The sequence below is a fragment of the Lissotriton helveticus genome, chromosome 7 (genome assembly GCF_964261635.1).
Source record: "Lissotriton helveticus chromosome 7, aLisHel1.1, whole genome shotgun sequence".
NCBI lineage: Eukaryota > Metazoa > Chordata > Amphibia > Caudata > Salamandridae > Lissotriton > Lissotriton helveticus.
The window spans coordinates 662,931,156-662,957,600 of NC_136068.1; the positions used below are offsets into that span (position 1 = coordinate 662,931,156).

General features: G+C 42.6%; 1 long non-coding RNA gene across 1 annotated transcript; it reads left to right on the forward strand.

The window, feature by feature from the left end:
• LOC144768951 (uncharacterized) lies at positions 1-25,995 on the forward strand. Its single transcript, XR_013598654.1, has 2 exons — positions 1-107; positions 25,800-25,995. It is a non-coding gene; the product is annotated as an uncharacterized LOC144768951 (long non-coding RNA).
• The last annotated feature ends 450 nt before the right edge of the window (positions 25,996-26,445 follow it).

Genomic DNA, 26,445 nt, shown 5'->3' on the forward strand with positions numbered 1-26,445 from the left:
TTTGATCTTCATAAATATTTTTCTTTTCTTTTTTCAGCCTGCTCCACCGTGTATGCCAAACAAACGCTACGAGTAGATGCCGGCGCCATCCACTGGGCCATAGAGTGGTAACGTCTAGATTGTCTATTTAAATGTCAACATCCCCCATTCCCTCCTCCTTTAAGCACAAGCTTGCATATGTCATTCCCTGTTTTAAATCATTGAACACTGCGTGCCATATGTCTCTAGTAATTCACAATTGAAATGCTTGTATACAGAATAAAATGATATAAAACATATTTTCGACAAAGGAGTTTATGATATTTTCAAAAATGCAATAGAAAATTAACTTTTCCTTTGATGCATATTAATTCTCAACCTTCAAGATTTTGATAAATTTTTTGTGGTAAAGTACCATACTTAAAAATAACAATAGGGGACTGTCCATTTCAGTGATTTTGAATATTCACTGTAGGCAAATAAATAAAAATTGCAACTATTTGGTTCAATATGCAGTTTTGTGCACATTTTTTCATTTTCAATGTACGCTTAAATGTCCAAATAATCAATTGTCTCATTGCTCATTTTATACTCAAATTGTAACTTTTTGACATTTTTGTATTATAGGTTTGAAATCCATTATGTATCTTGTTATTTTTTCTTGTATATCTTTTTTGATAGTCTTAGGCACCAACAAATCCTCTCTGTTTCGTGCCTTTTCACTCTTTAATGCATCTACAAAAACAGATACAGGATAGCCTTGTCTCTTTAACGAGCATCTCTTGTACCTTAGTTATAAACTCCTGCACCTCAGAAGAATTTTTGTTAAGACTTAAACGTTCTCTGTAGGGCACATTCCATTTCAATGGCTTGGGATGTACACTGTTGGCAAATACAATACTAGTGCAGCTGGTTGGTTTACAATGCAGTTATGGGAATTATATATTCTGTCTTCCATGGAATGCCATTAATGTGATTTAAAACGTCCATTGAGTCCCTGATATAAGTTGGGAGGTTTGCTACATATGGGAAGAAAAAGATATCGACAAATCTGAATGCATTGTCAAATAAAGCATCATAGGAGCTCACAATTTGTCATCCTGGGGGATTTTCTAGACTCTTATATACCTTTAATAATACATATATTTTTGGTGTTGGGGGGTGGTTCGTCTGCAAATATTGGAATTCCTCATCTTTGAGCAGCCATCTTTTATGCCAATCTTGCAGTTGTTTATAAAATTCCATCATTATTTAATTAGTAAGATTCTCTTCCAATCTTTCATAGTAGTTAGGAACATTCGGCTGTCTTTTTACTTCCTCATTTTATTTAATGCGATCCACTATGTTTTCTCCCTTATCAGAGTCTTTTATGGCAATGTACTTGTCTTTTTGTAGATCTTTTAATCCCCACCAGTCTTCTACAGCCATATTTCTCCATTGTTGGCAACAGTTCTTTCTCTCTTTTAGATATATATCTCTTAATTCCTCTGCCATCAATTCCTGAAACAGATCTAATTTATTTCCTTGTGGAAGTTGTGGGCATAACTTTGATTTTGGTATACAACTAATGAAGATCAATTCATGCGTTTCAATTCCTATTATTTACCAATACTCCTAATATGATATTTATTCCAAATGTTCAACTATCAGTGATGTGCATGATTCCATTTCTAGGCTATATAGAACTTTCATGGGAGCAACATCTTCTGTTATCAAAGTTATACATATTTGAGGAGCACTATACCTTCTCATGGTGTATGTTTTCATAACAAAGTATTTTTTTTATTTTTCATTTTCTTCAAAATTCATTCATTCATTAAACTTTATTTCGGTTATTTTTAACCATAAAAGTACATAGAATATACATTTTCATTTTTCCACAATTCATTTGTAGGTATACATTTAAAATAGATCATATGCAATCGGAGTGGCGAAGACAAATTGTTTAAGTCAGTAAAAAATGTAAATAGTGTCTTCAAAATGTATATAAAGTCACTATTGCTGGGGGTAAATTTATTTCTGTACAGGACCAAAATGTGAGACCATTATTTAGCAAATTTCTATACATATTGTTCAAACTTTTTGTTCATAAGTTGATTACCAAATCATCCTCTGAAATGCATATGTTTGTGCTGTACACTTCTTTGTACTTTTGCCACTTTTGTCTTTGGCTTTTACTGCTCCCCCTTGTTCTTTTTGATTTCAGTAGTTAGAGCTCCTTGCCTCTCACTCAGGTTATCATTCAGAAGAGGTGCATTTCTCTGGGCAAACACAATTTGAACTGCACTGTAACTGGTCCTTCATCCCCTGAACTGACGTCAGAGCTTTCTAAGCTTGAAGGGGGTCTCCCATTGTCCAGCATTTGATCCACTGTTTGTCTGCTATAAATTGCATCCAATCATCTGGAAACGGTGTACATTCATCCAGTGGTGTAGTCTGTGTTGAACCTGTTGAATGTTTTACATTTTTGAAGTTGTGCTTCTTTTTCATGCTTCTCAAAATTTTTTCTCTAGTTGATCGTTTTTTCCCCTCTTCTTTTTCTTGATATATTTCCAAGGATTTTTTTAGATCCTAGATCTTCTCAGTTGCTGGCAAAAATCTCTGTTCAGCGTGAATAATGAGGGTGTTTATTAATTTCATTGAATCATCTGTGGTATCGGTATGTCATTGTTTGAGCAGAATCTGATCCATATTGCTGAATGTTCTTAGAACAAAAATCCTTGAGTCTGTTGGAATCCAACTCCAATCATCATACTTCTTGATATATATATATATATATATACATTTATATATATATATATATATATATATATATATATATATATATATATATATATATATATATATATATATATATATATATATATATATATATATATATATATATATTATATTTATGTTTCTATATATATATATGTTTATATATATTTGTGCAGATATACATATTTTATATATATCAATACACACACACAAAACTAATCTCCCTGGGGTGGAAAAACTGTACAGGAATTCTCAGGCGCATTTCTCAATTTGTTTCAGCAAAACGCGTGTCAGCACCAATGCCTTTATCAATTGCTGAGAAATAAATAAATGCAATATGGTTGAGTTTTTCATTTAAAATATCCAAAAGATGCTCCTATTGGCGGGTGACAGGGAGGCAAGGAGAGGGCTGTGCCATCTTGGTTCAATATCATGCTTTGGTTGCCATTTTAGTTGTAATATTACAATGTTCGGTATGTCATCCTACTGGCTTCCTTGATTAATAACCTTGACCTTCTATGATTCAATCGATGTTCAAAACTATATGGGTATAGCTGATCGAGAATAGCAGTATTGAGTGTCTAGTGCCCGATAAACAGCAGAAACTATTTTGAATAGCTGCTCCTGTGAGTTATGGAGAGGCGGCTCATACAGAGCATGATTGTTACAGAGAGGACTAATATAAAAAGCCAGTCGAATGGTGGAACTATGATATACTGGCTAATTAAATGTATATGTATATAAGCTTTATTTCGAGCAGCTCCTGTCATGAAAGCTATAAAGCATCTAAAATAAGAGGAGGATTAAACATGGTCAATTCGAACAGCAACACATTACAAATAAATTAGTGGAAACAATTCATCCTGGTACACAACTACAGCAAGGGTACAGTGTGCAATTCAGCAGGTCAGCAATAAAGCAGTTATCACAACATAAGACAATAAAACATACATTAAAACATTATAAAAGAATATGAAGGGGTGTTGCAAAGCTTCCGAGTGAGGGGCCTCTTCAGTTAGCCCCAGTTTGCAATCCCCAGAAAACCTTTTAAGATTGTCCAACCCTCCTCAGGACAACATTGTATGGAGACTAGAGGTAATAACGTGCACATGCGTCGTCGCAAGGCTGTCAGGGTGTCTTCGCATCATCATCACATCGCCGCATCAAGAGCGAAATCTTCTCGCATCGTAACTGGATCATCGCATCGCATCAAGGTGCCATCTTGCGCACCGTAACGGGCCAGCAGGCCGAGAATCTACACATCACCTCCGCACCAGTAAGGATCACAACGCATCCCCTATTCTGTGCAAGCATTGAGGCAGGACGCAACCGCTCCCCCGGACCACGGAACCAACGCATCTCCCCTTTTGCGAATCTTTTGTTTACTTTGCGTTACTTTGTTGAGAACTTTGTCGCATTTATCATCAAATTGAACTAAGCAACCTGAATCATCTTTAAGTCAACATTAAGTGTAGTATTGTGGATTTTTTGTCGTTTGTGGTCTTGTGTTAAGTCTTTATAAAGAATACTTATTTTCATAAACTGTGTTGTGTCCATCTGTAGTCACTGTATTACTGTGTATATTCATAACTGCTTAACACACTTCCTCCGAGATAATCCTGTCTGCAGCTACCAAGGGGGTGAGCAGGGGTTATCTAGGAGTGTAATCCCCTTATCCTGACTTAGAGGTAAGGGTCCCTATTTGGACAAAGGTGAATACCGTTGCCAACTAGAGACCCCCAGATCTAACATTGGCGGTCAGCGGTGAGGATTTGGAATTTGAATTTGTGTGTTTCATATACAGTAATTGATGTACACTACTAGTGAGTGCTGACCAAACGCGACCACATACTTTTTTTTAGAATCTTTTTACTTGGAACAGTTTTTTCCTGAAAACTCCCAGTTGTTACTACCTTGAGTAAACCAGCATCTGTTGCATCTATGGATCGTGAATTGGAGGAAGAGAGGTTGGAAACCTATACTTTGAAACAGCTCAAGCATCTCTGCAAGAAATTGAAAGTAGCTACACCTGGCATTTCTAAAAAGGATGACTACCAAAAGGCGCTAAGGGCCAGGGTAGAAGCAAGAAATGCCCCTGATGTTGTCGAGTGTTAGACCTGGCACCATTGGCGTGGGTCTACCTTCCATTTTTATTGCTGTGCCTCATATGTTTTGCTGGTGTTTGCTGCTCAGAGCACTGTGCCACTGACAACCAGTGACACAGTGCAAGTGCTCCCAGGGCAAATTGCTAGATTTATTGGATTCCATGATTGGCTTATTTGGTTTACTGTCAGACCCTAGTACAGTGCACCAGGAGTGCCCAGGGTTTGTAAATCCAAATGCTGCTAGAGGGCTTGCAGCACTGGTTGTGCCCCCCCCCCCCCCACAGAAGCATACTTGTAATGAGTGTCTAAGATCTGCCATTGCAGAGCCTACATGCAGTCTGGTACTGTCATGCTGACTGGGCAAGTGTACCCACTTGTCAGTCCCTAAACCTTCCCTTAACTTCATATTAGTCACCCCTATGGTAGGCCCAAGGGCAGGGTGCATTGTAAGTCTAAGGCAAGACAAGCCCTAATGTGTGTGGCATATCCTAATGTTGAATTACAGCACATTTTGTTTTTCACTATTGCAAGGTACCTGTTCTCCATAGGCCAGAATGGGCTGCTGGAATTATTACACTCTATAATCCTAGCAGACTCAGAGAACATGGTAGAAATTCAAGCTTAGTATGCCTGAACTCAGAATAATAAAATACGTCTTTTAGTAAAGTTTACTTTAATATTCAGTGTTTGCAAATACCACTTTTAGAAAGTTGGTCTTTGCTTGCCTAACCATTTCAGCCTGCCTGTCCTAGAATGTGTATCTGCTGTCTGGTTTCTGTGAGTGACAGGGCTGGGGAATTCCAGGAGACAGGCTGGGGCAGCCAGGTGGTGAATAGAGACATTTACATCCAGATGGGTGGGAGGAGAGCACCTGGACTCTAAATAGGGCTGTGCCTTCCCCCCACAATGCTGGCTCCACCTCCTGTGGAGCGTCTGATGACTCTGCCCTGCACACTGAAAAGAAAAGCCAGAATAATGTCAACAAAGTGCTCTAGAACTGGGCTGGACTAGGCAAAGCCCCCCTGGACTGAGAGAACAAAAGATTTGTGGTATAAGTATTGGGACCCTGAGCCCAAGAAATCAGATCCTGAATTGACAAGAAGAAACCTCAGCCCGACGAGAAGGAACTGGGAAAGCTGAAGGAGGAGTACTGTCCCTTACCTGGGGGATTGGCTTGCAGTGGTTGCCTTGCTGCTGAAGGAGAGGTGAAAGATTTCAAAAGACTTTATTTTCTTGCTTGTGCCAAAGATCTCCAAGGGCTTGGAATCGAGCTTGTCCCCTAAACGAAGTCCCAGGACCAGTGGACTTCATCCGCCTCGAAGTGAGCTGTTGGAAACGCTGTTTTCTGAACATCGCAACTCCCGCAGTATGGCTCGCACGCTGCATCGTAAGCTGAATGCATGGCATCCAGCACCGTCTGCCTCAATCAACGTGGCTCACCGCTCTACGCCTCATACAGACGACTTCAACGAGCTGGAGCTCGCCCCATGACTGGCCAACAACGCTTTTGCATCGCCTTCGCTTCACAACGCCTCGTCCGTTCCCGACGCATCTCTAAAGGTGCTGTGTACAACTCAAACTCCATCCGATTACGCATTGGACTGAAGCGTCCGCTGTGCTGATTAGACTCTCGTGTATTCTTTTTCATTGCCGTAAGAGCCGGACAGAGAGTATGAATCATACCAGACTTTAAAAACTACGCATTTATCAAGAACTTTGCATTGCTACTAGTATTGTGGTCATTTTTGTTGTTATTTGGGTATTGTGCTAAGTCTTACATAAAAGTATCTATTTTTCATACAAAAACCTGTGTGGTGTCCATTTGTAGTGTTGTCACTGAGTTACTGTATGTGGTTACAAATTCTTAACCTTCAACCCCCCTAAGAACAGCCTTGTCTCCTCGCGTCAAGCTACCTGGAGGGTGAGCAGGGGTTATTTTTTAGGGTAATCCCCTTGTCCTGACTAGAGGAAAGGGTCCCTGCTTGTCACAAGTACTTACCTGTGCCAACCAGAGACCCCCAATTCCAACATTGGTGGCAGTGGTGGGATTTCGAATTTGCATTTGTGATTCATGTACAGTGATTGGTGAACACTTCTTAGTGAGTGCAGACCAATAGCACAACCACGTACTTTTGATTCTTGTTTTGCTGGAAATCTCCATTTTTACAAGTCATGTCTGGTACAGTCAATATGGAGAGGGCAGCCTCTATAGTCTCTGATGGAATCGAAATAGAATTGGAAGAAGAGCGACTAGAGAGCTACACCCAAAACCAGCTGAAGGGCTTCTGCTTTATCCAGACTGGATGTAGAGTCAAGAGTCAAGGCACACTACCAAAAGGTGCTTAGGGCCTGGGTAGAGTCAAAGAAAGCCACTGAGGAATTGCTGGAAACTGAGCAGGTGGAGGGCAACAATGGCTTGGGCAAAGGCCTGTCACCAGAAGAGTTGGCAGGCAGGGAAAAAAAAGATTACACGAAATGGAGATGTCAAAACTTCAATTGAATGGGCAACTGGAGCTGGAAAGCAAAATGCTGGCTCTGAAAGAAAGGAGAATCCAAATAGAGAATGATATGGCTCTGAGATAATTGGAACTAAAGGCCAACAATTTAAAGCTTCTTCCTCTGGTGGCAGCACACCGCCAGTGCAGGCGGAATCAAGGGTGGTAGTGGTTCAAGGCCTATGAGGTAGCCATGTCCTCCCACCGGGTCCCTGAGAAATATTGGGAAACGGGTTTATGGGGGCCGTTCCTGAGTGAGGGGCGGGACACACTGCTAGATTTGCCCTCTGATGTTCATAATTCTTATCCCCATGTGAAGGATGCTTTGATGGCTAGGTATGGGTTAACTCCTGAGTTATATAGACAGAGGTTCAGGGGTTGCACAAAGATTCCTAACAGTACGTATGTTGAGTATGTAACTTTTTTTGCAGAGCACTGGATGCTTGGGTGAAGGGTAGCAAATTTGATGATTTTCAGGGGCTTCTTGATTCAATTGCATGGGAGCACTTGTCCAGTAACTGTTTTCCTGAGCTACGCCAGCACCTGATTGATAGTAGGCTGACTAATCCTAGGAAGCTTGCTGAGGAGGCGGACCGCCGGGTCAGTACCAGGGTCCACAAGGGTCACATGGGACACTCCGGCACAGGCGGGCAGGGTCCCCAGCAGAAGAATGGCACTGAAGAAGTTGAGACCATACTTGTTTGGGACTCACTTCCGTGTTCAGACCGACCACAGGCCCCTCAGATGGCTAATGCAGATGAGGGGTAAGAACCCAAAGTTGTTGTGGTGGTCCATTTCCCTACAGGGTATGGACTTTACGGTGGAACACCGCCCTGGTACAGAACATGCCAAAGCTGATGGTCTGTCCAGTTTTTTCCGACTTAGTGAAGAGAACTCCCAAGGGGAAGGGTTGTTCTCCGCACATTTCAGCTGTAGGGGACACGTGTAAGACCTGACATCATTGGCGTGAATCTCCCTTCCATTTTTTAACGGATTGCCTCGTCTGTTATGATATGTTTTTGCTGGTTATATGCTTTGAGCACTATGCCACTGCTATTCAGTGCCACAGTGCAAGTGCTCCCTATGTTAAATTGATGTACTGATTTGTGACTCCATGAATTGGTTATTTGATTTACTTGTCAGACCCTAGTACAGTGCACCATGTGTGCCAAGGGCTTGTAGATCAAATGCTGATGGTGGGCTTGCAGCACTGGTTGTGCCACCCATGGAAGCAGCTTGTAAAGTGTGTCTCAGGCCTGCCATTGCAAGGCTGTGTGCAGTCTAGTACTGCCATGTCGACTTAGCCAAGCACACCCAATTGCCTGTCCCTAAACTATCCCTTTGCTTCATATCAGACACCACTATGGTAGGCCCAAGGGCAGGGTGCATTGTAAGTCTAAGGTAGGACATTCCCTGGTGTGTGTATCATGTCCTAATAGTGAAATACAGCCATTTTAGTGTTTCACTATTGAAGGCTACCTGTTCTCCATAGGCCAGAATGTGCAGTTGGATTATTACATTCTTATAATCCTAGCTGACTCAGGGAACATGGTGGAACTTCGAATTTAGTATGCCTGAACTCTGAATGATGAAACACATCTTTTAGTAAAGTTGGTTTTAACATTCTGGACCATTTTTAGAAAGTAGGTTTTTTCTTGCCTAACTGTCCAGGCCTGCCTCTGCTAGGTTGTGTATTCCTTGTCTGGGTTTGTGAGTGACAGGGCTGGGGGATTCCAGGAGACAGGCTGGGGCACCCCCTTGGTGAATAGAGAGATCTGCATCTAGATGGGAGGAAGGAGTTGCACCTGGACCTGAATAGGGCTGGGCCTTCCCTCGACAATGCTGGCTCCACCCCCTGCGGCTTGTCTGAAGTCTCTGCCCTGCACTGTGAAAGGAGAGAAGGAATCTTGTGAACAAAGTGCTCCAGAGCTGTATCTTCCCTCCCCTGTGCTGGCTCCACCTCCTGTGGGGCAGCTGATGTCTCTGCCTGCACAGTGAAAGAAAGAAGAGAGTCATGTAAACAAAGTGCTCAGAAACGGTTTTGGACTAAGCAGAGGCCTCTCTGCCTTCAGAGAACAAAGGATTTCGGGGTATAAATATTGGGACTCAGACCCAAGGATTTTAGGAACAAGAAACCTTTCTGCCAAGGAGAAGAACTAAAGGAAGCTGCAGAATATTCTTCAAAGGCTTGAACTTGTGCTTGCCTCCTGCTGAAGTCTCAGGGACAAAAGACTTCACCTCCAGCTCCCCCTGTGAATTTCCTTGCTGGGAATTCTATCTATAGACATGTGCGTGTTGCTGGGAGCTGGAACCACAACGCATCAAGAGGAAATGTGTCGCTGCCGCAGCTGAAATCATCGCATCGCTGGAGAAGCGTGCCGCTGCCGCATCTCCCTGGAAGCGTGTGTTCATCGAAGCTGCCTGCTGGAAAATCACTGGAGAAGCGTGACACCATCGAGAGAGTCGCTATTGCATCACTTGAGAAACGTGTCGCAGGGCCTGTCGTGGCTCCAAGGTACAGAGTCGTCGCAAGCCTGCCAGGGCGTCTTCACATCATTGTCGCATCACCGCATCAAGAGCGCCATCTTCTCGCATTGCAACTGGATGATCGCATCACATCAAGGCGCCATCTTGCGCACCGCAACGGGCCCACAGGCCGAGAATCTACGCATGAACTCCGCACCGGTAAAGATCACGACGCATTCCCTACTCTGCGCAAGCATTGAGGCAGGACGCAACCGCTCCCCTGGGCCACGGAACCGATGCATCTCCCCTTTTGCGAGCCTTTTGTTTACTTTGCGTTACGCATCCATGTACTTTGTTGAGAACTTTGGCGCATTTATCATCAACTTGAAATAAGCAACTTGAATCATCTTTAAGTCAACATTAAGTGTAGGATTGTGGATTTTTGTCGTTTATGGTCTTGTGTTAAGTCTATTTAAAGAATACTTATTTTTATAAAACCTGTGTTGTGTCCATCTGTAGTGTTTTCATGGTATTACTGTGTATATTCATAAATGCTTAACACACTGCCTCTGACAAAAGCCTGTCTGCTCGTGCCAAGCTACCAAGGGGGTGAGCAGGGGTTATCTAGGAGTGTAATCCCCTTATCCTGACTTAGAAGTAAGGGTCCCTATTTGGGCAAAGGTGAATACAATTGCCAACTAGAGACCCCCAGATCTAACACTGGCCAACAAACATAACTTGGGCAACACTTTCTACTGGTGCCTTGCAACATGGGCAATCCCTTGGTCTTGGATTGCATGGGTGCCACTTAGCTGTTGTCTCACAAACAGGAAATGTGACAAACCTAAAAAGCATATATAACATCCGGTCCCAAGGGACCCATAATTATATCTGAAAAGAGCTCTAAGTAGCTGGTCAGTTTGTGGAAATAAAAATTATGTGGTTTTGTTTGCTAACTTCGTGTTGTTCCACCCAATTCCAGTAAAGACGTTTAAGATCTTATTTCCTAGGTGGGTCCTGCTTAACCCAATGTGCTTGGAGCCCTAGTGCTGACATCATCTTCATAACAATGGAGATTCAGCCTACTTTGTTACTTGTGTCTAACCGGATGACATCAGATAAGGCTTCTGCATAGGGTAGGAGCTCTGGGGACCACCTCATGCGAGCCCAAAAGAGCCGCGGGCGAAGCCTCACAATGTCACCAATTGATCGCCTACCCATGAGGGAGGTGAGGGGAATCTAGTGAGGCAAAATAACTAGGGGCCAGATGTAGGTAGGGTTTTACCGGCCGTTACCGACCAGTAAATGGCTTTTCGGTATGTAGGGGCTCTATTTTACAGAATCGGTAAATTTACCGATTCGGTAAATTTACCGATTCGGTAAAATACCGAATCAGTATTTTTACCGATTCGGTAAATCTGATATGTAGGTGGGACTCTTCAGAGTCCCAAAAGCCTTACCGAATCGGTATTTTACCATCAAATCCAATTTTATGGTAAAATACCGATTCCGGTGTGCATGCACATGTGTGCATGCACACCTATGCCATATGACAGGCAGACCTGCCCTTAGGGCATGTATACCTGCCACATGGCAGCCGAGCCGGTTTTGGGGGGGGGGCAGAGGGTGTCAAAGTGACACCCCCTGCACCCTTGTGAAATTCGGTATTTACCGATTCGGTAAATACCGAATCGGTAATGCCCATTCATTCCTATGGGCTTCAAAGCCCATAGGAATGAATGGGCATTACCGATCGGTATTTACCGAATCGGTAAATACCGAATTTCTCCGATTCGGTATTCCAGCACATCTGGAATACCTACATACCCACCCCTCAGATTTACCGATTTTTAATTACCGAATCGGTAAAATTCGGTAATTAAGAATCGGTAAATCAATCCTACCTACATCTGGCCCTAGATCCCTTAAAAATGTATGGTCAGGTCTGCGGAGATGGTGAACCCTATCAAATCTCCACAGCTCTGCTATATACAGTGCTGCACTGACTGCCTTTGCATCGTAGACCTGGAGTGCAGGGGCCACCGGTCTGCTATGTGAAGAGCGATGTTCCTTTCCACGTAGCCCCATTACCCTCTTGTGGCCATTTAGCATCTTTTTAGGTGGGGCTGCCACAACATTTTATCTGATAGTCAAACACCAAGGTAATCAAAAGTGCCAACTCTTTCCAAAGGAGGCCCACCCACCAAGGGGCTGCCTTTGTAGGACTTATGGGGTTTTAAGGCCATAAATTAGTTTTTTTAGTTGTTGATAACCAACCCCCTGTTAAGGCAAAAGAGATGAACATTTTAGGTAGACGATGCAACCGCACTGGGGTCTTTGACACCAGCAGTGTGTCATCTGCGAATAAAAGTGTTGGTACCTTATCACCTCTCAGAGTTGGTGCATCTGCTGGTTCTTCTTGCAGGAAGCTGGCCACTCCATTCATATAAAGGGAGAATAGGGTGGGAGCGAAAACACAACCCTGTCTAACTCTCCTACTGACAGAAATGTGATTGGTCAATTGCCCCTGCACCCCTAGCCTAATCTGTGCAAATTGTGTCATCACCCATGGTGGGTTTCATATCAATTGAATCATACACTGACTCGCCCTCTCTGACATTTATCTCATAGCTTTTTTTTATCCTATGTTGACTTATTGTTTTTCATTGCTGAATGTTGTATGTATTTATATACTACCTATTCATGCACATACAGCTCTACAAAATCATTATGTAAGTTCTAGTCACAATCAATGAATACAATGGGCCTGGATAAATTGTCAGTTTACAATTGTCAGATTACAATTTTCATAACCAGTAATGTCACATCTGCCTATTTACATATGATTCTGTTTATTATTGACTTCACAAAATGCCATTTGGGGAAATTTGCTATTGCACATTTGCTTAAACTTTTCCTTTTCTTCCATGGTGGGGTAAAGTGTTAACCCAAAACAAGGAAACAAAGCCTATTGTAATCATAGCTTTTGTGTTTTTAAAGAAGGGTTAAATCCCCTGTATGGGAAACAGGCAGATGGTGCAGCCTGACGGATCATGAGGGTATTTGTTTTTAATCATTCTATTCATGTGCAATTCACTATATCGTTTTGATCCTGAAGAAGCGCCAACGTCCATGAGCCAATAGAGGCGCAAAACATGTTGGTCGACGACAGGCATATCATACCTGTCGGGGTAATTTTTTACCCTTGGGGTTCTAATCTATTTTATCTGGGCATACTCCCCACCCCGAATTTTTTGATTTAGCAACCCCAGTTTGATTTTTACCTATCTTGCACACACTTCTCTCACCCTCTTTTAGGGACCCATACACCACACATCCACATGCACCATCTGGCATTCCCCCAAGAAGAACTCTGCTAAAGTGACCCTTCAGGGGACCTGTCGGGCATTTCAGCACTGGGCCCGACGAGGAGCAAATGCCTGATGATGAAGCATGGCATCCCTAAGGGTGTGTGAGGGCAACAGGAGCAAAGACTTGCTCTTTCTCCTATTTTGTGGGGGTCCCTTTGTGTACCTAGGCTCTTTCTCTTACTTTATGGTTGTTGTTTTTTTTAGCACCCTACCTTAGGAACAGTGTCCTTCTTTAGTTTAATTGTCATGTGAGAGGAGCATGGACACTGGACCATAACTCGCTCCTCTGTCCCCCCCCTCTTTTTGTTGATTATTTAGAAGCAGGTATCGGCAAGTTGCCGTAAACAGTGCGGTAGGCAGTGGTGTCCATACCACAATGGCGCCACCCTTGTCTGCTGGTTTGATCGTAAGTGATTTCATAGCTTGACATTTCTTTCTAGTCAGATTCTGATATAGTCTGTCAGACCCCTCACAGGTAGTGGTTGAGTTGTGACCACTTTTTCAAAGGACAAATCTTGGGGGGGAATCTGATACAGAGGAGGATTGAATGTAGACTTGTTTTTTAACCCTGTATTGGTGTCAGTCTCCTCATGGATCTCTTGTGTTTTATCTCTGAAAAAGAAATTGAGACGAATCTTGCGAAAAAATCGCGCAGGTTCTTGTTTGATCACGAAGGTGTCACCTCTGTGAGAGGGAACAAAGCCTAATCACTTGTTCAAGAGGGCATGTTCTTCCATCTTCAGTTGCCGCTGACTGAGATTGATGACTAAATCGTCTCGTTACTGGTCCCTGCTTGGGCTTCCGTCATGCTCAGTGTTGTTTGTGCTGCCGGTAGGGGCGGCCCATGCTTTTGGGCTTGTTGGTACCGCCGTTTTCCTCTGGATCTAACCTAAAAAAGGATTGTTTGGAAAAATCTTTGGTTGCTGTTGGTATGGGAAAATGTGCCCATGTGGAGGTAAATTGGGATAACCAAAGGGTCCCTGCGGCCACCACTAGGGTGGTGGTGGTGGACCACTTCGGTAACTTTTATCTGAGATTCCAATGTCTGTATTTCAATGAGGATTGTGTCTGCGATATGTTTGGTTGTATTAATTATAAGGATCACCAGTCGCGGGTGCCGCGCTACACCACAAGAGACCAATCCGTTAGGAACAGCTTATCCTCCAAAACAGACGTGGTGCATTGGTGACTCTTAACCCTGTTGGTGCACAGTTTCCTCTCAGATATTCTGTCATGATGGCCCCGTGTATATATATGCAGGAGTGGGATTTCTTGAGCAACAGAAGTTTATACCAGTCATCGCCTTGTGTTGAAGGTCTAACTTGAAAGGTGTCTATTATGCCTGGTGTACTCAAAATTGATTGCACAACTGTGTCATCAAAAGCTAAGCCTTGCTGTTTTGCCACCCTAAATTCAAAGGAGTGCCCTTGGGGTGACAGTGAAGCGCTATACAAATATACCAATAAATAAATAAATAAATAAAATAAATAAATATATGTAACTAACAGACAATAGTTGTATGTGTCAAACTAAACAGTTCTCTCTCATGCCTTACTTCTGATAAAAAACAAATATCCTGCTCTGATACTCATCAGATAGGGACCCACAGCCCTGGCTGCTCAGAGATACTTGAAACAACAAGAGAGGAAGGGAAAGGAAAAAAACGCTCCTACTCCCCTCGGGTCAAAATACAATAGAACAACAAAGTAGCGTTACTGTTGGAATGGACTATATAAGGAGCTGGCAAGTATGCTAGTACTATGTCTTAAGTCATTTGCAAAGAAAACCTCTATAGGTTAAAATGAAGGCCCTCACTCACCGACCTAGTCAGTGACATGCATTATCATCGGGCCCCAACGGGAGTGCCCGAATGCCACCCTGGTGTGCTGCGCGCCAGAGTTACTGCGGAGCTGGTGTTTTTTTTGTGAGTGTGAAGTGAAAGTGGTATTAAAAAAGTCACAACTGAGTCAAAAAAAGAATTTATTTGTTTTGCCAATCGGACTAAATTAAAAAGGTGTAGGATAAAGGACCAAATTAAAAGTCCGGTATTATCCTAGTGTAAGGTCAACATGTTTCAGCCTCTGTGATTTGGTATATCAGGCATTTGTCAGGAGCAAAGAAGTGAGGTGAAACATACAGCCCTGGTGGTATGGGCGCGCTAAGGCCCACCCTAACCTGGGGTCAAATATGTAAAAAAGTACAAAAACTTATTCTGTGATTCCAGAGTGTTGGAGTGGAACCGAGTTTATTGAGTTGCGCTAAAGTCTAAGACACCATGGATCTCGGGAGGGGGTGTTAGCAATATGGCACACCACCCTGTTAGCTAAGTACCCGTTTGGCACCTGCTAGGTCCTCCACTGCCGGACCCCGAAGTTCTCATTACTTGTGGATTTTGTAAAATCCTGGTAGAGTTGACACCAAAACATCCCTGAGCTCTTCTTTCTCAGAGAGGGGGTTGTAGCCCTCAAAGGAACTAGGTTTTTCCTTAGAGAGGGGCATCTCAAATGATGACGCATGTCACCTCTGGGGAGTGAGGGATTTCGACCTGAAAAGTGAATTTCCTACAGCTAGGTCTATAAGGTAATTCTACCATGTTTTTAAAAAGAGAGCACAAGAACTTTGGCGCTGGTTAGCATTGGTAAACTGGGCAGAGTCCTAAAGCCAGCAAAAACGAAGTCAGAAAACAAGAGGGTTGTAGGCAAAAAAGGGGGAACAAATCCAAGGATGCTAGGTTTAACACTTCTGAAATATGCAGCCTTATACATGTGCCATACATAAGAAAGGAATAAAGCATGCATTCTGAAGCTAACCTCAGTTTTAATATTTTCGGTAAACACTATCCTTTATCTCCATTTCAGTCTGGTTGTCACTAAGGATAGTGTGGTTGCAGCAATCCAACAAGTAAAGTTAAAATCAAGTTCGCGGGCTACCAGGCACGCTGGCATCGTTCCTGCCTACGACACAGCACACGGCAGCCCGCGAACACTCGCCATTTGGTGTATGAGGCATCATTCCTACCAGAAGCTCACCGACTGGGACAACATTTCTGCGGTCCCGCGTTCATTATTGCCAACCCGTGCAGCAAAATCCCATCAGACTTATCGGACAATTCGCGCTCTCAGCCATGCTGTGGTTAACGGTTGTTCCGCATCACACCACACCGGTTACCTCCATTCATCAGGTTTTTGCACCACCCGAGCTATCAACCCGGTAGCTCAAAGCCACACAGTGGACACCGGCTCTCCCTGTGACCTCAGTGGCGACTTTATAAACACCTCCGGCCCGTTTCAAGCCTCAAGCTTCAAGGTTGTATTTAATATGCAGGCATTCATTAATAGCCCTGATGATGATCCTTGTATCTATTTGTTAGGGATCGAAACGCCGTCGACAAGTTAAATAGTTACACACAAGTTTTCCATTGTGTTTTCATTTGTGTGTTAGCTATGTATGGACAGCTCTGATACGATTTACTACTGATTATTAGGGTCCTCTTTTCTTCCTTTTGCCTGGAAAAAACCCTTTCTCCATTTCTGTTTTTGTCTTTCTTGTATTGGATACAGGATTGTATCCCACTGTATATTTGTGCTCACAATATCTTTTTATACCTTATATTGATTAAATACAGTGTCCGGCTGGACACCTTTTTTCATTATAGTACACATTGTTGACTATAATTCATTATATTGTGTTTACTTGATGCATTAAGGACCGTTGTTGTCTTACTAAGGAGCACAATAGAAAGCACAAAAGTCTAGATAAAGCACACTCTCAGGAGAATCACACTGCAGTGCTCAATTTATTTACTCCGGTAACACATTTCGACTGTGGACAGTGAACAAGACTGTTCACAGTTGAAACGGGTTACCAGATTTATCAACAGGACTTCATCACCCAAAAAGAACATGCCAGGAGGTGTGTTTGCTGAGAGGTGGCCGCAGGCCACCTTCCCTTCCTCCACCATTGGGGGATGTAGTCCACTTTACCTATGAGGGACCTTTGGGCCCAAGAAGCCTACCTGGTTCCTCCTGTAAGTCCTACGCAAAGGAATTCCTGAGAGGTGGTAGGAGGCCCAGCCCCCTTTCTCCACCACTCTGCAAATGTGACTAGTACTTAAAAAAACGTAAAAGTCCAAGAAAAAATAAATGATACAGGGACATTATAGTTAGGAATTAGCATTTAATAAAACCTACAAATTCACTGAAAAATCCACCTGTTTCAGGGATCTAATAGTTAGGAATTAGCATTTAAAAAAACCTTAGAAATTCAGAGACAAAAAACACAGGTTACAGTAACGTTACAGTTAGGCTGACATTTCACTTGTACAAAACCTGTGAAATTTAGCCATTATACTTACCTGAGCTAACTATAACTCGCGCTCCCGCAATGCACTGCTGATGATATCACATATTACATCACTCATAACATGGTCAATGACATCACTGATGACATCTCAAATGACATGTAAACTCAGGGCTATGCACACAATACTTTATTGGGAAGGGCAACACAAAAGTATACAACACATTTCTGCCTGCCCTTCTTGCTCACACTAGCATTTCACTGGCTCAGTGAAGATCTCTATGCCTTCCAAGAGCCGCCACCACAATGGATCTTATGAATGTACACATCGTTTGTAATTAGCCATTGAGTTTCTGGTGGCCAACCACCAGACTTTTTTGTTTTTCAAAAACAAACTCCTAAATCAAGAGATTGGTTTAAAAAGCAAAACACTAATAACTCTCACACCCTGGGAGTTTTTTCACAGAATTTAAATGTAATTTTTTTCCAGTTTTGGACCACAGAAAAATCAGACCCTTTGCTCTAAATAGGTCAGTTGGACCTATGTACTTAAACTGATAGGATCTAGTCTTTAGGACCATTGGCGTAAGTTTTCCACCTGCTGAGCTTTCAGGGGCACAGTTGTCATAAACATGACCATCGACCCATCTCTAAATTGAACTGGTGAATCATCAGTTTGGTGGATAGGGTACTTCTCCCCCTTTGCTATCCAGTGGAATTAACTTTATTTAGTACAGCAATGCCCAAACTTAGGAGCAAATATTATGAAACTGATTTGGTAGTGAAAGAGTAACATGTGCAATCCGACAATGCGTGGCGATTATGTATTCCAAGGCTGCCTCAAGTGGAATACAAAACAATAAGACCCAAGTGATTTAGATCAAAATACTTTGTTCTCTTTATTGTAAATACTGTCTTTTAGAGACCCTGCGGAAGTCAAAAGGGGCATGTAAGTAACATATAAGTATACAGAAAATCAGGTCCCTTATCCAACCTCCGGTTATCCTGAGCAGGCCTTTAGTCCAGCACATTACCTTCCTACACTTGGCTAGTTGGAGAGATAAGGCAGAATAGCCTCTCACAGGAAGTTGGATATTGTTGTGGTACTCAAAAGAGCCACTAAGGGTGAGGTGCCAACCCTCTGGTATGCTACTAGGTGCCTTATTATGCAAATATGTAGTACGTGTAGCATCAGCTACCAACCCAATAGCTGTAAATCCCACCAGAATATAATACAAACATTGGAACATTACATTTTAGATGCCAGCGACTTCTGTTCATAGAAAGAATATTGTTTGCAAGTAGCAAAACGTCAATGATCATATTTAATTGCTCTTCTTGGTCTCTATCTGAGAATTGCCTGGTACCTTATGCCTCCAATTTCAATAGGAAGTGCCTCTCTATATGGTGTGGTATGCTATGCAATATGTACAGTGGGCATGAATTTTCAATTACTTATGTAAATGTATGGAGTGTGGTACCAGCTTAACCAGCCGTAGTTTGTTCTTTGGCTCTCAGATGAGGAGGAGCCATGGGTTGTTTACTGGTGTATGATGGGAGGGAATCCTCAGCAACCCATGTCTAATCACCAGCTAGTACCTTGCGCCATCTGTACACCTCACAGATTCCATCCCATCAGGTATCATAAACAATGTGAGCAGCACAGCGTTCATCAGAGCATATGGCGATGCACCTCCCTTTCCACTGTTCGCGTAGATTCCAAGGCCTATAACATAACATGTGTATTTGTAAAGCGCACGTTCACCCAGAGGTCTCTTGGCGCTGAATAACAGATGTTTATTGTTACCCAACTCAATGGTACTCATTTTATCGACCTCAGATGGATGAAAGGCTGAGTGGACCCGCCGGGATTTAAACCTTTGACCATGAGGCTAAACACAGGCCCCTGTAGTGGATGCATTAGTCCATGAGCCACCAGACCCGGCCCATGCCATAGAAAATGCACACATTTAGCCTGGGCATCATAAATATGCAGCTCAATATCAGGAGTGGAAAACCACCTGTATTTTTTGTATATATTTTTATTGATTTTATAATTATCTGTTTGTACTCCACTGGCATGGCATCATCGTAATATATATGTTCCAGTCCACAAGAAGTACAATACCGCAATGAAGGGTCACTCAGTGTAAGCAGCCTGTACAACAACATGGATACCTGCAGATGCTTAACATAAGGATCATGAAAATCAGATTATGTCAATCATGCCATTATGATTCCAAAATTAACATAATGGATAAGCACAATCACAAAAATTGCTCAATCCCCTACGCCCAGCCCCGTCAATTATCAAAGTACATCAGGAGTCAGAACCTCACAACACTCCAATAGGGAGTAATTACTCACGGCTGCAACCAACAAGTGGCCTTTTGTCTAAGATGTAGTAGCATTGTCCTTGGGGGCAAGAATCACATTTAAACTGGCTGAAAACTAATTCCATTGCTCGATGACATTACATCTCCCATCCCGTGCTCTATCATCTATCCAAACCAATACCTCTGCATTTGCCCATGGAATCACATCCCTTTTCCACACAATCACGGGAGGGGCGAGTGCACTCCTCTATGTCATTGTGATACACCGTTTTGCTGATACCAATGTCAACATTTGGAGACCGATCAGCTGTGTCATAAAAGCATCTGACACACAGGCAAACACTGTCTGCCAGAAGAACTCAGGGGCATATTATCAAGGGGGTTTATCTCCACTTTTTTGGCTTTAAAAGCCAAGAAAGCGGAGATAAAATGATCTCACTATTACCTAGCTGTCGCTAACACCAGTTAGCGACAGCTAGTAGGAGATAGTGACCATCTTGGGCCCCGCTTTGCATGTCAGTGAAATTTATCACTAATGACATCCAAAGTGGGCGTGCCAAGATGTTAGCGACAAAAAACAGTCGCTAACATCGCTATCTCCTATTACCAACTTTTGGAGATATTCGCGCTAAGTGCGAATATCTCCAAAAGCTAACACCTGCCCCTGAGCAGTTCTAAGCCATGTTATCCAATGGTAGGTGGATAACATGGCTAAGAGCATTAGCTCGGTAATGCATGAATATCGCTGACTTTTCAGCGATATTCATGCATTGCGGCCGATTTTTATCGCTTTTGCGATAAACCTTGATAATAGCAAGGTCTATCTGCGATAATTTCTGGTGATGCTTTGCGTTAAACAATTCGTTGCTAAGCATCGTTAGCGATAAATATCGCTTAACATTGGTAATATGCCCCTCAGTTGTTGGACACAGCCACACCATTTGGAGGAAGTCTGGATTAACCTGTTGTCATCAAGGACACCTCTTCCCCGTACTGGGGAAACATTTTCTATTCTGTCTAGAGAAAGGTATGTGTGGTGCAAATAATTGAATTGTGTAAATCCAAACCTCGCATTCGGCATAATCGTTTTTATTGAACCCAACCACCTCCTCCATGTGGAATCTTGTAATTCCACATTCAATTTCTCGTCAATTTCTCATCACACTAGACCTTGAGCCCCGGGAACTTCTCATCAGGGCTGTGATCTTATAGTGCCCTGTATGTATATGAGATAGCCTGTCTGATGCCGGCCAATGTCAGCATCAGGTCCAGCGGACCTGCCATCTGTCAAGGGTTCCCCTCCAGTCTCCTCAGATTCCCCACCACAGTGCAGAGTACCAAAGGAACTGTACTGGATCGAGTCTGCCTCCGGCCATCAAGTGGTCAAAAGTTCGGATACTACCATTCACTATTATATCCCCCCAAACTCCAACCCAGCAGCTGTACAAGAGTCCACCGGGAAGGTCCTAGTTCAACATCTGCTCTGTGGGAGGGGTCAGAGTGTCAGGCCAGGCACATAAGGGATATTGCATTTTCCCCAAAATATACATTTCTTCCAAGTCCACGCTGGCATATTTGAGATTACAGTATGGAGGGAAGTCAAGAGCCACTCCAAGGGTGAGCAGGCCCCAAAGTGCTTGCCAGTCGCTGTTCTGGGTTGGCCTCATTTAGTATCCATCGGAGGGGCCTCTGGAGTTGGGCTGCGGCATAACAGGGCTTGTAACTGGGAGCTTCCAACCCACCATCCTCTAGTGTGGCATATAACGTCTCTAGTTTCACTTTATGCCTTTTATTTGTCCAGATCAAGGCAGCCAGTAACCACCGAAGGTCCACAAAGAAGGCTCTCTTCAAAATCACCTGCATATGCTAAGCGCAGAAGTACTAAAATGTTAGCAATGGACACTCTCCCCTTAGGTGATTAAGATTCTTGTGTCCATAAAGGCAGCAATTGTCGCATCGGGGATCATGCCCTACCCAGGTTACCCTCCACCAGATCCTGTCATACTTCCTTAACTATGGGGCATCAGGGGTCTGCAATAATGGGAATAGACATCATTTCCCCCCATTAATTTGCAGTCCGTATATTCGGCCAAAGGTGTCTAAAGTCGACATTCACGTGGGAGAATGGAAGGGTCCGCTTGCAAATATTTTATCATGTCATCCGTGTAGTGGAGACTATGTTAGGGTGGCCTCCGACGGTATATCCTCAGCCACGCACTCCCTTATGAAGCATGAACGCCAGTGGCTCCATGGCCAGGGCAAAGAGCAGGGGGACATAGACTCCCATGATGGTGCCTCTCTCAATCCTGAAACTGTCAGAAACGAGCCTCCTACTGCGTACTGTAGAGATGGGTAGGTCATACAACACCTGTGTCCAGTTACAAAACTCCTGGAGGGTGTTTATTATTTCAACAATATACCCTGTCAACATTTTAGGTTACTAGGAACATATCTTTATTTTCCCATTAAAACTTTCTGCCACATCAAATAATTATTTCAATTCTTGGGAAAGGTAAACCAGCATAGGGGTGAATGTGGAAATTAGGAGACTGCCAGAAGGTTATGTTTATTGATACGGTATGATTATGCCAATCCTGTAAACAGAGCTGTTAAAGGACACTCAACGTGCCTCTTACTTTTAAATTAAATAATCATATCAAACAAATCTATCAAATACATCATAAACCTTTCTTGGTGATGTATGCGGTTGTTTAACCACGTTGCCAATATGTTCCTCTCCCATCCTTCCTCAGTAGACGGAATCACTGTACATCAGGCTAGAAATTTTGGCATTGAAATCATCAGCTAATAAAAACAAATCATTAGCACAGTATTATTACGCACCCGGCCAGCCTTATGTCTATGACAGACACATCTAACAGATGAATAAAATGGATAAATTGAGAAGTTCTAAAATAATTTCTGTGAAAGTTGTCATGCAAAATCATTTTTCCAAGGGTAATTTGTAATCTAGTATACTGTTTTAATACTTACAAGTCCAGCTTTAGGAAAGAGTGTGCAGCAACACAGTGCAAATGGTGAGGCCACCTTTACCTCTAACCAAAAGTTGAAAGTGCAACTAAAATAAATGATGGATACCTTCTATATGTTAAGGTGTGGTGATCTATGTCCGTTAGAGCAAAATAAGAACAGTGACCCAACAACATTATCTAGTTTCGATTATCCTGCAAAATACTGTAGTAAAGTTGGAGGTATTGGTAAGGTAAAAATGTGTTATGGGGTATTATTATATTTAATTCTATTGTTGTCTTTGCACACCACCCAAAGGATTAAAAGTGTGCATTTTCACTCCTCCATAAAGAGGCAGAGTCTACATGTTTCAGAACTACAACATAAATCCCTCTCTTCACAACTAGCAAGTGTCCCAGTTTGTAAGTGCCCAGATGGTAAGGGAAAGTGTGCCTTTAGCATTCGCAGGAAACTGTGAAAATGAGCTATATTCCACAAGTAATGTATGCACTTCTCCTTTCTCCATAGGACAGAAAGGTCTAATATATAGCAGAGTGGGATAAAAGGCTTAGTTTGGTCAAAAACTGCTTGTCAACTGGAGGTTAACACCAGCCAAGTGTGGTTGAGATGTGAAAAACGCAACCATGATACTGTTCACAACTGTCAGTGTGGTCTTCAACTACCCCAGGCACAGAGCTGGCTAACTGAGTTTGAATGGCTGGTGTAATCACATCAGAAAGAGCAGTCATCTCGTCTTGGGCCTGACTGCCAATGTAAAGCTTGCAAGCATTTCTCTAACCAATTGCAGGGCAATTTCAACTAATCGAGCTTCACCACTCTTTCACATCAGACATTGATCAGATCAAATTAGTTTGTTCAGATAGTTAAAAACACCTAATAAAATAAAAAAGGCAACAACAACTTATATACACTATTCTAAATGAATAATACATCATTTCAAATGTTCAATAAATATCAAACTAAAACAAAAAATGTTTATACCTGCTAGAAATGCTTCAAAGTCTTGACATCTCCTATTTTGCATAATCATTTCCCTCAGGCAAGTGATATGACGTGACCTTTTATACAAATCAAACCACGTGACATTATACAAATTCCATCTTATATAGATTCAAAATGATATGCTTTTTTGTGAACTGCACTGACTTGATGTTACCTACATGCCATGTAAAGACATAGAATAAATAACATAACATTCCGCAATATAACACACATAATGTTGTTGTTTAATGGCCATCACAACAACACCATGGTTCTGTTGTTCAATGGGTGTTTGACTCACAATCAAAGGGAATACATCACGTGTGTCAGTTTTCCAGATTCCCAATGTCTCCCAAGGAGATCCTCATCCTCACTAACAAAGGGTGCAGTTTATGTTTATTCCCCGTTGCTTCAGTTGGCTGAGCAGCGTCATCTTCAGGTATTTATCACCTGAGTTCTCCTGGTAATCTGCTGTCCTCCACCAGGAGGGAGACTGTTTGGTTTATGGCAGCCTTGAGTGATAGGTGGGTGGTGAAAAGTGTGAGTTAAAATTACCTCAGTTCCCATAGAAAGTATTTTATTAGTCAGGAAAGGGATAACATTAAAAAGGAATAAAAATGGAGCTTTAGTTGACGTGTTAGTGATGCAGAGCCCCTAGGGGTTGGTTGACCTGTTTTGCCTTAGGTCGTCCTTGTGGTTCGTGGGGACTTCATCAGGATCAGTGTGAGAATGCCTTTTTCCGGAGATCGCTCAGTGTGTGTAAGTAGATTGACTTACCACTCTCCGTCAGCTAGCTTGATTTGTTAATCTCTGACTTTGTGTTATAGGTCCAGACTCTGCCCACAACTGTGGAAGACAGAAAAACTGAAAAATACACTACTTTCTTGTTACATGTAATGATAGCTACTGTCTTGCCCAATGTGGTGCTACAATGAAAACAACCTAGTTAGGAGCAGGGGTGGTGTTATCCATCTTCAGCACATACAGACTTTACTAATCTTGCCAAGGATTTGTGAATATACTATTTATGTATCCCATGTTGTAATGTGTCCTCTTGGAGCCTCACGAATTGTTGTTGGAAACAACGGTGTCATCATCAGTGAAGCTGTGTTTGACTAGGGTGGCTAGAGCAAAGGGAAACGGGAGCATACAGGCAGCATCCTCGATGCTTGGTTGATTCAGAGTACAACACAGCTTCCCATCTTAGTACGCAAATGTTAGGTGATTACCCACCCTCAACAGCGGACTATCTCGCTAAGGCAAGGAAAATATATGGCTTGAATGTGTCCAATCTTTCCCCCCACCTTATCTAAGCAAAACTGCAGGGTAGAGGTGTGACTGGGGGGCGGCGTTTTGTGAATAAATATAACCTCTTCAGGGCTGGGACAGACAGAACACTGCCCTGTTCGTAAATGTTGGGAAGGACTGAACACACGCTTTTATGAGCGGGCTGTCACTGTAGAAAGCAACTTATAGACTGAAGAGGCTCAGGGCAACTTCCATGTGTGTTAAAACAAGTGCATGCCCCCCCCCCCAGTGTGTGCGACCATAATTGGGTGAAGCCTATATGATGACGTTTATTCGAAACATGAGTCAAACTTACTAACAAACCAATTTCATTAGTGCTCATGACCCAAAGAACACTCATTTGTAGGTGTGCATTCACAGGACTACAAAATAAACTAAAAATGACAATCTCTTCAGTAGGCAGCATGCACACTACCACTACAAGACATCTATCAATCTAAACAAATACAAAGGCTGGTATATTCATTTTCAGATCAGGACATATTCCCTAAGATATACTGTTAAAAATGTCCATCTGAACTGTAATTCCCTGTCCAATGCATCAACTTCATGAGGAGCAAAATTATGCCAGCTTATGTTGGCACACCATGCACAAAGAAGTCTTCTATCACAGCATAACATGGTTTTCCAGTGATCTGCTTGTAGGGCTTTGCTTTCCATTCATCCAGGAGTACGTTTTTCAGCATTGTCTGTTTTTCTCTCTTGCAGGGTAGCACTGCCCCTGGCCTTTATGCTACTTGATGAATTCTGCAACAACGCTGATTGGCGGAAACAGTCACTTTTCAACTTTCTACACAAGGGATCATCTTCTATTTCTCCGACTTAACACGTTATTCTCTAGTAACCTCTTGTGATTCTGCTATTCCTTGTGTCACTTTTCCAATAAAGTAGAAAGAGCATCACAGTCCCTGACTCGTCTCCATCATTTATTAGATCTAGGAGGATAGACTGAGCAGCCAGAGACTGCAAATGAGAGCGGACTTTGGACAGTTACTCAAACTTTGTTAAATATCACAATCAGTGGTAAGAAACCATCCAACAAATCATGGTTATTCGGCACTGGTAGTTGTGGAGGCAGGAATTCTTCTGCCAGTTTCAGCTCTACAGGCATTGTTGTGGTCACTTGGGGACTGACTGATCAAAGAACCTTTACAATACTAACACAGCTACTGAGGGGATTCTGAGCCAATTGCACACCAGGAAACACATTCGACCAGCACCACACAGCCAATAGGACTGGCCTTCACACTGTTTATCAGTAAATACGTTAGTTAAAGTAATGTCATACAAACTGCCAAATAAAACAAACATTATGTTATAGGTCTTAAAGTGAAGCGATTAACATAGTGACCTT